A 13,425-nucleotide genomic window follows, 5' to 3' on the forward strand; every position below is an offset into this window, starting at 1 on the left:
GCCAGCTTTCACATGCATAGGAGATGATTGAAAAGACCTTGGCTTTATTCTACAATCCGATTCATGGAAACCATGAGGTTCAGACGGGACCAATAAATTACTTGTTGGCCACATGGTCAACAAGAAAGGGTTCGGATTTGGTCCCAGATTCTAGTGATCGTTGTTTTCTGTCTTCCTCCTCTTTTTGTAATGTCCAGTACAAATTTCCCTTATTTGTTTTCCTCTGATCCCTGTTTTCTGACCCACTCCAATCTTTTGATGCAACATTCTCTGTAGCATCTCCAGAGAGAAGTTATTCTGCCCTTGGAAGGATGTCTGAGCCATGACATGCGAAACCTGTTTTCTACCCAGGCCAGACAGTATTTTGTCACAAATACCCGAGCATACTAGGCAAATGCCTTTGGAGTCCAAAGCATAAATGTACTCTGGCCTATAGGGTCACAGTGATATGAGTCAGGAGCTATTCAATGGCAGCAGGTTGGGTTTTGGGTTTTGTAGCATGAGTCTATACTCTGTAAGTTATTCACTTGAAAGAAAGATCCCACGACATTGTAAACTTAAACTTCTCTGGACAGATGTTAAGAGGGACCCTCTGCCTTGCCCTGACCAAGATCCTAATATTCAAATGTGCTATAAGTGATGAGGATGAGGATGAAGATGAGGATGAGGCTTGCTCCTGACTCCTCCGAGAGAAACAACTCTCTTGACCCCATTTCCATCCTGACTTCAAACAGCTGCGCAAGACACACTTCTGGAAATGTTGTCCATTGGTGCTAAGACATAGGGTGATTCATTCTATACAGTAAGTCTCCCCGGTTATGAGTGTCCAACGTAGGGACACAAATTTGCTACTTGCCCTGGACTCTTATGTAAATTGGCCCCCTTTGATCTTTATGGGAACGGAAAGCCTCACCTCCCTCCCTCCCACAGGGCACCTGGTGGTTCAAACAGCCGGTCTTATAGTTACCAGCCCAATGCGAGCCCCTCGTCTTGTACCAAACCCATCCACGCAGCACCATCGAGTGGATGCTGACTCATAGTGACCTACAGGATGGAGTAGAACTGCCCCTCCCTGTGGGTTTCTGAGACTGTAACTCTTTACAGGAGTAGAAAGCCCCATCTTTCTCCCTCAGAGCAGCTGCTGGTGTCAAACTGCTGACCTTGCAGTTACCAGCCCAATGCTCACACCTGCTACCCAACCAGGTTCCTTTCTTGTACTCAAGGAAGACTACAAACAACTGAATGCATCTGTTCTCATCCATGTCCAATTTAGACTTAAAGACGTTCTTAGGAAAAAAATGTCCTTCATAATCTCATGTAACTGGAATCAAAACCAAGCTCATTGCCATTGAGTTGATTCTGACTCACAGCGACGCTACAGGACAGGGTAGAACTGCCCTTGTGGGTTTTCAAGAGCTGTTACTCCTTATGTAAGTAGAACGCCTCCTCTTTCTCCTTTGAGAAGCCAGTGTTTTGAACTGCTGGCCTTGTATGTCACCACCAGGCCATCGGGGCGCCTATAATTGGGATCCTCTAGCATAAGTGTTGTAGTGCTTCTTTGTGGAGTTGTTAATGATATAATTCCCTCAATCATATTTCTCTTTTTAAAAAATCTACAATCTAGGGACCCATCAGTGGATGGTGGCTAGCAGCATTACTGGCGCGAAAAGCAAATTTGTGTTAAAAAAAACTTTGTGTGTCCCTTTCCATTTAATACCCATGAGAACTGAGGCTTGGGAAAGCTCAGCGACTTCTCCAAAGTCACACCGGCGTGGAGGGCTCGGTGCAAACCTGGGGACTTAAATACGGGTGTTTTGCCTTCTGGTCCAGAGCCCCTTTCAGTGCTCATCCACTCCCCTGACTGAACAGCAGATACGGAGTAGTAATGGTGATCAAGTGTCGAGTGCTTAAGGAGTCCTGATGGACTATGGCTTAGGTGTTGGGATGCTAGCTACAAGATCGGCCGTTCAAGGCCAGCAGGCAAAAAAGGGATGGCAGTCTGCATCCGTAGAGATGACAGCCTTAGAAATCCAAAGGGCAGTTCTGCTCTCTCTTCCTGAGTGCATGGGAGTTGGAATTGACTTCATGGCAGTGGACTTGGTTTGCGGCCTTGGGGATGTATATTTCACCTTCCTTGACAAGTCCTGCTGGTATGGTGGTTAAAACTCTTGTTGCTAACCCAGGATCAGAGAATCAAATCCACCAGCTGCTCCACAGGAGAAACATATGCTCCTGTCAAGATTTGAGTCAGAACTTAAACATACTGGCTGGCAGTGGGATTGGTTTTTAACATATTGAATGCTCACCATGTATGTGCTAATTGCTGTGCTATGATTTTGATATGATCCTTTATGCAAACTCCCCAGTACTGTATGGCAAAGATGATCTACTGTATGGCTCGACATTGTAGCTTAGTGAATAGAGACAGAACTTGAACCCAGACAAGCTGCTAACAGAAGCTACACCCCTAACATCACACAACTAGCCTAGTCTAAGGTGTGACTCGGGGGGAATGGAAAATGCATGTTGTAGACACTGCCACTTGGATGCTGGAGACGGTAACAAGAGGACCCACTGAATCTGCTGGTTTCAGGAGCAGGGCTTGGTTTTCTAAGTTTATCCCTGAGTATAAATAGAATTTCGTCAATTACGTCTCCATCCATCTGACAGCTGCAGCAGGAGCACCGTCAGGAGGCATCGCAAGTGTAGGAGCTGCCTGGTTCCTGGAACTGCACAGCAGAGGACAAACCCAAGCCTGGGGAGGAACAGAGGCAGATCCTTTGGGCTCTTGGGGCTCAGAGCTCTCCCGCAGCACCTTTAACACCACTGATTCCATTTGCTTCCTTTGGAAGATTTCATGCTACAGCTTCCATAAGCCATGCTACGACTTCCACAAGATGTGGAATAATGTGTTCCTCCTGTGTGTTATCTGATGTACCTGAGTATCCAGTTTCCGGACCCCAAGCCAATCCCACTGCTTTGGAGTCCATGCCAACTCACAGTGACCCTGCAGGACAGAGCAGAACTGCTCCGTAAGGGTTCCAAGATTGTGGGGCTCTACAGAAGCACCGTGATGCACACATTCCTCCTGCGGAACAGCTGGTGGGTTTAAACCACTAACAGTTTAGCCCTGTTGGTGACTCCAAGGTCCCTGCACTATCTAATTGAGAAAGACTCAGATGTGTAAAGTCCCTGGCCTGAGTGTTCTTATGACAAATGTATGAGCACAGGATGCAAGGGAAGACCTGCATTTCTATCTGCGGGCCAGTATCACCCATAACACCATCCCTGACATGGGATTCAGGGTGTATATGGCCTTACCTGGCCACAAGCAGCCCTCTGCCTGTGCCTGACACTGGGCAGGTGCTCAACAAGACATGTTGAATAAATTAACGACAGGCAGGAGCTCAGACGTGTTGCATTGGGTAAATCTGCTGCACAAGACCTCTTTACAGTGTTGAAAAGCAAGGATGGTAACTTGAGGACATCCTCACAGCTGTTCCTAATAAGATGGATTGACACAGCGGCCACAAGCATAGGAACAGGTGTGAGGATGGTGCAGGAGCGGCCAGTGTTTCACTCTGTTGTGCATAAGGTCATTGTGAGTCAGAACCTACTCAATGGTTAGTCTGGGTAGACTAGAGAAACAAATTCAGAGACACTCATATGTGTATAAGAAAGAGTTTATATACAAGAGCAATTGAAGACAGAGAAAACACCCCAGACCAGTCCAGACCAAGCCAATAAGTTCAATATTTGCTCATATGTCTGATAGCAATCTATATTTTCCTCTTTAGACTTATGCAACATATGCAATGACACTGAATGCAGGAAGATCAGAGGCCAGTAGTGGAAAGTCTCATAGGTCCAGTGGCGGTGGAGGCATCTCAGCAAGAGTGTGGGTCTCCACGTGGCCTCTCCAGCTCCAGGGCTTTAGTGTAGCTCCACGTGTCTTGTCCACAGGAATGTCTCCCAGGGATTAAGCGTGTGTCCCTCCTCCAGCAAGCTATTTATCTCAATAGCGAATCCAACTGAGGTCATCTAGCTGCAACCTGATTGACAGGCTAAACTCCACCCCTTCATGCTTAATAGTCGCAAATTGACAACAGGTTATATAACTACACAGCACCTAACAACAACAATGGCTCAGAGAACCGTATCAAAGACTAGACCCAGAATCTCTCCATGCAGATGCTCTCCTCTAAGGAGATGCGTTGAAGGTTTATCTGAGAAGACCTCAATGTGGAGACTCTTCAGGGTCAGGCAGATACTGGAGGCGCCATTTAAGTTTCCCCACCCCTAATCAATAGAGGGAACTTTGTTAAAGCCACCAGGGGGGGTGTTACTTTTGAGTTGGCGCCAACTCGAGGCAACCCTAGACATAGGGGAGCAAAGCACAGCCCGGTCCTGGGACAGCTCCAGGGTTGACTGGGGATCTACCAGTTGTAATGCACTGAGTTCTCCATGGCGGATGGTCAGGGGGAGCGCTCCAGGTCTTTCTTCCTCCTTCGTGTAAGTTTGAGAGCTCTGCCCAAGCCTGTTCAGCATCAGATTAATACTCGTCTCCCCCTGAGAGATGGGTGGTGGTTGCTGATGAGATGCACTGGCTGGAATGGAACCTGTTCTCCGGAATGGAAGGTGAGAATTCTACCACTGACCCACTGATGGCCTTTAAGCCCCCAAAGAGCCTACCCCGCATAGGAAATGCTGGAGGATGATGAAGACCCATAGCTTAACATAGCCACGTTTTTTTAAAGTTGTCTGTACTTCTAGATTGTTCTACCTTTTGGGGATAAGAGTTCATCAATGAACCTGCTGGGAATTGAGAGTTCTGCTTCTTTCCTCCCACTGCTGTCCAGCCAATTCTGACTCCCTGTGACTCTAAAGGACACAGCAGAAATGGCCCATAGGATTTCCAAGGTTGTAATCCCTATGGGAATAGATACCTTAGGCCTATAGAGCAAGTGCTGGGTTTTGAGCCTCTACCGTTCAATTAGCAGTTGACCATGTAATCACTGTGCCACCAGGCAGGTTTGAATTGCCACCTCTGGGTTTTGGGTTGCCATCCGCTTAACCACGGTACCACCTCCATTTACTTAACCACCTAATTGTTCTGTGACCTTGAGCACATGACACCATTTTACTGCATCTTAATCCTCTCATAGGTCTGAAAACACCTGGAGGGCTGTGAAGACTAGACACAATATGTGCCCCGCAGTCAGGATGGGATTGGTCATTAGCTGAGATCAAGGAAGACATGCACTTTTATTGGATGCCCCTACAATGAGGCCGGACAAATACAGGCTTTGCTAATAGAAACATGGGATCCAGATCAAGAGAATGCGTAGCCTTCCTGCATTCTGCATTGCTCCGAACTCATTGCGAGGTGGTGTTCAATTCTTTATGTGATATATTAAGAGGACATCAAAAAATCACTTGAAGATGGAAGTGTATATTAGGGGTAGGGGTAGGAATCAGTTTAGAGGTAGAGTAGAGATGGAGAGAGGTATTAGAGGCAGAGAGCTCTAGTACCAGACAGGATATCCCATATTTTTAAAAAGCTTTTACTAAATAAATGATTACAAAGTATGGATGGTGGGTCCTTTTCTTTTTTTTAAGTTCCTTCTGCTTTATTTCTCTCATGCTTTCCATAATGAACATGTACCATGTTATATTTTATTTCATTTTAAATAAACATACTTTTAAAAAAAGGTGTGCTCAAAGATCATCCATGGTCTGGGCAGACCTCAGTCCCACTGGCCCGTCTGCCCTGCAGGGAGGAAGCCGCTTCTACTTCCTCTTCGGGTGGAGGGCAGTTTCTGGGGCGACTACCTGACTACTTATCTTCAGGAGGGCAGCCCGCCCCTTTCTTTCATTTTATCCTAAGTCCAGAACTGATAACAATGTCCTTTCAAGCCACTGATGTAACAGGAAGCCATCCCTTTTTAAGAGGACAGCTCTGAGCCCGGCTGCCGGGTTGTTCCCCTGTCTCCCCTCTTGCAGTTTCCCGACTGTGCATCTCCCAGAGGTAAACACTGGGCGTAGAGAGCGGCTGAGGCAGCTCTGATGTGGAAGCTCCAGCGGCTGCTCAGGCAGAACACGCAATGGTGGAGGGCAGGACATGGCCATATGGGACCAAGCCCTGGGCACTTGGGATAGTTCATCCTGTCTCCCAAAGACACGCGGTGGCCATTCTTGCTACCAAGGAAACATCAAGCCCCAGGGTCTGGATTGGAAGTAGCGCCTGGCTGGGATTTTCCGTGGGAGCAGGTGACAGATGCAAAGCATGCAGCACTGGTGGAGTAGGAAGCACAGCGCATGGGTACTGTGGGGCTTTGGAAAATAAAATCGCACATGGCTTTTATTGATGCTCCGATTTGGAAGGGATGGTAACACTCGGACAACAAACACCATCAGGGCAAGTTAGAAAAACAAGGAAGATCTCTGAAATGACTTTACGCGACAAGGAGCCCGAATAAGTTAAGGGACCGGTGGCCTCCTCTGGCAGGCGTCTTACTTCATGTTCGTCACAAACTCCTCTCCCTTCTTGGTGGAGACTTTCAGCTCGGGGATGGCATCGGCGACCATCTCCTCCTCGAACGAGGACACCTTGCCGATACCCAGGTTTTCCTCAGCCCGTTTCGCCCCAGCAGCAACGGCGTGGAGAAGTAGGTGCAGTCCGTCTCCTGGGACTTCAACAAGGAGCGCTCGATGACGCTCTCCTTGCCGTCCAACGCGTCCACGATGGAGAAGATGAAGCGGGCGCCCGCGTAGGCCATGGACAAGGTGGCAGAGCCTGCCCCTGCTTTCTCCTGGACCTCCTCCGTGCTGGCCTCCTGGATACGCCCCGTGAGGGCCATCAGCTGGACCTGGGGGCAGTCCACCTTGGGCATCCGCTGGGAGATCAGGAGGATGATGGGCTTCCTGGCGTGGCCGCCAATGACTGGAACGTTGACTCGAGCCAGGTCCAAACCCTTCAGCTCTGCCACAAAAGTGTTGGCCCTGAGGACAACATCCAGGGTAATCACGCCGAAAATTTTCTTGGGGTTGCCCATGCTGTGCTTATTGAACATCTCCAGGGTGATGGGGATGGTGGAGTTGACCGGATGGGTGATGATGCAGATCATGGCTTCGGGGTGATGCTGGGCAGTAGCAGCCGCCACGGTGGCCACGATCATGGCATTGGTGTTGAACAGGTCGTCCTGCATCATGCCTGGCTTTCTTGAGACTTCCGCTGGGATGGCCACCACGTTGCAACCTTTCAAGCAGTAGGCAGCTGCTCGGGTCCGAGGTACCCTTTCATATGGACTCTGGTCTCGACGTGGCTCAGGTCAGCAGGTACTCCAGGGGTATGAGCGATATCGTAGAGGGTCAGGCGGCTCACCAAGGGGCTGTTCTTAAGGAGAAGTGAGAGGGGCTGCCCGGTTCCTCCAGAAGTGCCCAGCACGGCTACTTTAGCATGGTTCTGGGCCGAGGTGCTGAAGCTGCGGCGGAGAGGGCAGGCGAAGACTGAGAGCATGGTTGGCGGGAGGGAACAGGCCGTGGAGCAAAGGAGCTGGATGGTGGGTACTTTCATGGGTTGAATTATGGCCCCCTCAAACTGTGTGCTGAAATCCTCACCCCTATTCCCGCGGATGCAATGCTATTTGGAAGTGAGGTTTGCACCGTAATGTTAATGACGCCCCACCAAGATAGAAGGTGTCTTATGCCCAATCATTTCTGAGTTGTGGGGAGCAGCACGGACGCAGAGACAAGAGGGCCCTAAAAAGGGTTGGGGAAGACGACAGTTTCTCTGTGCTGACTATAGAGGCAAGACTTGCATAAGCCCGGGGAACTCTAGGATTGTCAGGCACTAGGAACTGCAATGGACAATGAAGACCCGCTTCTTAGAGCCACACCTTGAATTGGGATTTCTCATCAGTGAGTAGAAGTTGAGAAGATGGAAATTCAGTTCACCTTCCAAGGGCCTTCCTAGCAATACATCTGGGGTGGCCAGTGGGCCAAGGTAAGCACTATTGGGAAGGTGTCAACTGGGTAAGGACAGCCACACATCAGAGTCAGCAGAAGACGTTCCAAGTTGAGGGGCTGTGGGAGATGTTATCTGCCTACCTGACTAATCCCCATCATGATGACCTCTCCTGATGTGTAAACCTGGCTTCCGAGCTAAGCTCCTCCTTCCACAGTACCAATGGGAAGGGGAGCTTAGAAAGGATGTAGGTACACACACATACATTTTCTTTAGAAACTTTGCATTCAGGTAAACGGGTGGGACCTTATTGGGAACACGCCTCTTTCAGTAAATGAGAATTAGAAAAAGAGGGGACGAAGCAATCTTTTTCGTTTTGTGGTTCAAATGATTACGGGCTGGTGTTTGTACAATCAGGAAAAGGGCATTCGTAAGACTAATGAAATCCCATCAGGATGCACAATGCACGGGACTATGGCCTCCAAGCAGACACACGGCTCCTGTGTGAGGATGTTCTTAAAATTCAATAGCAGTCTCCTTATGGCTACTCTACATTCCAGAGCAATCCTAGAAGTCTCTGTGCTCCACATGCCCGACTCAGGCTGAATTGAGGTCAAGAGCTGATGAGACTGAACCAGCACATCGGTCTCTTGATTGACAAGGAACACTCATACCTGACCCATTCGGATCGTTTGCATAGATGGTATAGGGACCACATTTCTGGACATGGGAGTGTCCAGGCCATGTCCACAGTACCCACCAGAGCTCAGACTCCTTGGAATCTGACTTGGGAATTCTGTACTTGCACAGGCTCTTCACGAGCCCTGATGGAGGTCCATCCGCCGCCTGAGCGAGGACGTGGTCCTCTGCTTCTGTAAGCAGATGAACAGCTGTGGAATCATATTGGGCAGGTCTACTCTTTGCTATAGGGCCACGATACGTCAGAACTGATTCCACAACAGTGGGTTTGGGTATTTCTGGTTTTGGATTGACCATTGGAGAACAAAATGATAATTTGGATGTTATTTTTATTTTGACCATTTATAACCGCTGTGTTTCAATAACTGGAGCCCTGGTGGTGCTTTTGGGTGATGTTGACCTGCTAACCCCAATGCTGGCAGTTTAAGCCAACCAGACCCCCCACTCAACAGAGATGACGTTGTCTCCTCCCCCAAAGAGTCATAGTCATGGAAACTTGATGTAAGGTTAGTATGTGTCAAAGCTGATTGATGACAGTGAATTTGAGAGTTTGGTTTTTGTGAGAAGCATTTGTATCACCATTTGGTCCTTGAATATTTGGTTGCTGAATTAAAGAAAATGTCTTCCATGATATTTGACATCAGATTTGAAAAAGATGAAGGCCCTCAAGGAGTTGGCTGGACGCAGTGGCAGCAACCATGGGCTCAAACCTAAGAACAATTGTGAGCACAGGACAGGAGTCCATGGGGCATTATCAATTCGTTCATTGACATGCTCACAGAGTACTTGCTAGTTCCTTTCTTTACATCCCCTTTGTCTTTAGGACGCTGACTTCTTGGGCTCTTGAAAAAGAAAAACAGGCTTTGCTGTGTTATGTCTTGCTCTTTTGTCTCAAGGTCATTGTTTCAGCAATAACTTTCCCAATAGGATCTCATTGGGGGGTTCACAGAGCAATGTCTCCCCTTCATCCAGAACCTTGTTGGAAAAGCACTGAAGTCTCAGAGCTGTGGAATCATAATCTGCATTTTCAGAAGCCCCTCGGTTGATCTGTTTCATGTTGAATTTAGAGAAGCATTTCCCTACACTTTTATTCGTCTGATATGTTAATTCTCCAACTGAAATTATGATGGTGGCTCTGTAGGAAAACAAACAACCAGAAAGGTTTTGGGGCCCATGTTTTCACTCCTTTCTTTATCTGCAGGCAACTTGGGGCTGCACAGCGCGCCGCATCGCAGCGATTTGCCTATCGCACGTTTTCTGACACCGTTATCTCTGTTTACATGTTAAGATGGTTTTAATTCATTCTGTTGCTTAGTGACTTAGACGTGTCCACATTTAATGTGCATAAACATCTTCAGAACCTTCTGGGAAGTGGTATTCATAAGAAGGAGGGGAACAAAATCTTCAAAACATTGTCTTTTCGGATGGAAGCCTTTAGCCGTGATGGGGACGAGACATTACTTCAGCTTTCAATTCAGTTGAACGCCTTTGGGCACAACGACAGAAAGGGAATTTTGCTCCTGCAAAGGCATGGTTGGAACCCAGGGAGAGAGAATGCACTAAGTATAGCAGTCAGAGATAACGGTTTTGATTCCTAAAGTGGCAACTCCCAAGCCTCAAAGCAGCCGTGGCAGCAAACAAATGGCATGCGGCTTCCGGAGCGGTAAGGGGCCTTGGGGTCTTGTCAGACTGGAGGTACGTTCTGTAGGGACGGACAGTTGCGACTGGTGGCAGTCACCTGGGGATCATACCCACCACCAAGCTGTCCTCAGAGAGTTACCAGAACTTTCCTAATCACAAGAGCCAACAGTCTTTTCCAACTTGTTCCCCGTTATCTCTGTAATGCTATGTACTCCTGACACAACTATTTTATTTTATTTAGCTTTGGGCTTTGCGGACTGCCTTGTGCTGTCCTGACTTGCCTTCTTGTTCTGACCTTTCAGTGATGGCGCTTCCTCCACTCAGCCTCTTGAATGTGTTGCTTCAATTTTTCATTTCCAGAGAGGTAACTGAAAGGCACGTCCAAGTCCATACATCCAGAATCCAAAACAAGAATAATATCTTGGCTGTACTTTAAAATTGTTAGTGCATTAGAAAGAAAGCCAAAAAGAAAAGAAAAAACCATAGAACACCATATTTTTAATGCTGTGCCCTATATATTGGTATTGAAGTCTACCCTATAGCATGATAGCATTTTTTAGGGTTGCCGCGGGAGTCAGCAGGTAAGAGGACATGCCCCCTGAGGTTTATGCAGACCACTCCGTTCGTGTTTGATATACTGGTAAGATAGGTCAGGAAGCATTTGGTAAAACGATAATGGTGATAATGGCCAAATCTGTGTGAAAACTTACATTATCAGTGTGACCGAAACGGAAAGGATTATCAGGGAGAACTATCGACAGCAGCAGATTGTATAGAATGGACCAAATCCTGGAAAACACTGAGATGAACTCTAGAATGAATAGAACATCTGTGTACAGATATGATAGAATATGATATGATTTAAATAGTATATGTGTTGTTGTTAGTTGCCATCGAGTTGGCTCCAACCCATAGCAACTCTATGAACAACAGAATGAAACATTTCATGGTCTTGTGACATCCTCACAATTGTTCCTGTGCCTGAGCCCGTTGATGCAGCCACCGTGTCCACCCATTTCTTCAAGGAATTTTGATTTTTTCTGTTTCCATTATGTACTTACCTCTATATTACACACATATATACATATATATACACCCCTCTGTGTGCATATATGTGTGTGTAACATTAAAGAGATTAAATTAAGAGTCAAACACTAGCCACTAAGAAAAACTTAGGCCCATTACGAATTCTAGCAAATGCTTTCGATTAGAATTAATTCCAGTTCTCTACAAATTTCTTTCAAGACAAGAAGAGGAGAGACCCTTCCCACTTCTCTCATGTGGCATTTATAACCCAATCCTAAATTCAGACAAAGACATTGCAGTAAGGAAAAAAAACAACTATAATTCCTATGGGTACAGATACAAGAATCTTTTACAAAATATTAGCAAACGGAATCCAGGGACATAAAAAAGGACAATAGACCTTAACTAAGTGGAAATTTATTCCAGAAATTCAAGATTGGTTTAACATCTGAAAATCAGTTCATGGAATACATTAGATTAATAGAATAAAAAACTGCCCCAGGCTGGACTCCCTAGGGAAGCCAAATCAGTGAGTGTGCATACAAGGGAGCTTCAAAAATTTCATGGAGAAATGGAATAAAAAGATAAGAGAATTTTCCATGAGCTTTTTGAAGTTCCTTCTTATATAGAAAAGATAAGGGATTTATCTCAAGGAAGTGGCTCACATGCTTGCAGAGACTGGCAATCCCCAAGTCCATGGGTCAGGCACCAATATGGAGGCTTTTCCTGTCTCACTCAACTGCAAGACTGATGTATCCCGAGATCATCAGGCAATAGGACAGCTCAAGACCCAAAAAGTAGAGGTCAGATGATGACAAGCTGGATGCAGTTTGAAAGCAAATTCCAGTGAGCTTTGCCCAAATATCTGCCTTTATCAGACACAAGCCACACTCCAGAAAAAACCCTCCTTACAATTTATTGGCAATCTGGAAACACCAGAATACATCTTGAAAATAATTACATCAGATCACAAAATGCAGGCTGATCATATCATTATATAATTGCCAATTTACGTCACAACCATCAAATCACTGAGAATCATGACCCAGTCAAGTCGACACAGATACCTGACCAACACAGTCAAACCCTTATCAATGTGGCACCTGAACGCATCCACTTAAACCGCACATAGTCTCTAAACAAAGACAATGATGAAGTTGTACGTGTGTCCTACAATGATACAACTAACACATGTAGAATCGGAAATCCACTGGTCCCATTTACATCTTATATCTTATAGGTAAAATATTTTATATACACATACAAGGTAAAAACACTCAAAACAAGTATAATCCTCATTTCTGGTCTTTAGAACTACCTGCTTCCACCATCCAATCTGTATTCCCTTTGGCCTCGGCAAGCACTTCAGCTGGTTATAGCTCTTGGCCTGGTGGCACGACCTTCATTCCTGAAGGGTCTGGGTCACTGGGTTGTGAGAGTTTTCCATTGACTTTAATCACAGGGCACAGTAATTCTGAGAGAAGCCCTGCAGTGCCGTGAATTACTGGATGTGGCTCTTTTTAAATTCCTTCCAAGTGACTAGATGGGACTATGAAAATGAAGGTGTGTGGCTCAGCAAAGGGTTTAGATATCTTCCTGATAATGTCCACGGGGACCGTGGCACCCACGTGGAACGATAATGTCCACGGGGACCATGGCACCCATGTGGAATGGGACCATTCAAATAGGAAACATGACACTCTACTGTGGGGATTGCTTAGTTTTGTCATCCCACTAGGTTTAAAAAGAATCATCTCAGAAACACAAAGGGGGACCTCAGGTCTATCAAAAAAGCAGAACCCAGAGTGGAGTGTGTCCATTGGACCTGGATATCTCTTCATGCTGAACCTCCTTGAGCCAGGAGACAGGAAGATGTGACACTCGAGACCAAAAGAGACATGGCAGAGACACAGCAACAGCACAGGAAGTAGATCCAAGAGGACAAGACATCCTGGTGGGCTTCCAGGTCCCTGGAGTGAGAAATCTGTGTGTGGTAGAGCAAGAGGTTTGCTGGCAGGGTAGGTTTCCAAGCTGCAGACACCTATTAATGGTGTGGTGCAGAGAACTTAATTTGTAACCCATGGAGCTAATGC

At 46.7% G+C, this 13,425-nt stretch overlaps 1 protein-coding gene and 1 pseudogene across 1 annotated transcript in view; one reads left to right on the forward strand and one right to left on the reverse strand.

The window, feature by feature from the left end:
• The window catches only part of CHRM2 (cholinergic receptor muscarinic 2), a 175,803-nt gene that overhangs the window by 69,940 nt on the left and 92,438 nt on the right, over positions 1-13,425 (forward strand). The window lies entirely within an intron of this gene.
• On the reverse strand, positions 6,514-7,519 carry LOC142456590 (malate dehydrogenase, mitochondrial-like; annotated as a pseudogene).

This window comes from Tenrec ecaudatus, chromosome 9 (genome assembly GCF_050624435.1).
Source record: "Tenrec ecaudatus isolate mTenEca1 chromosome 9, mTenEca1.hap1, whole genome shotgun sequence".
Lineage (NCBI taxonomy): Eukaryota > Metazoa > Chordata > Mammalia > Afrosoricida > Tenrecidae > Tenrec > Tenrec ecaudatus.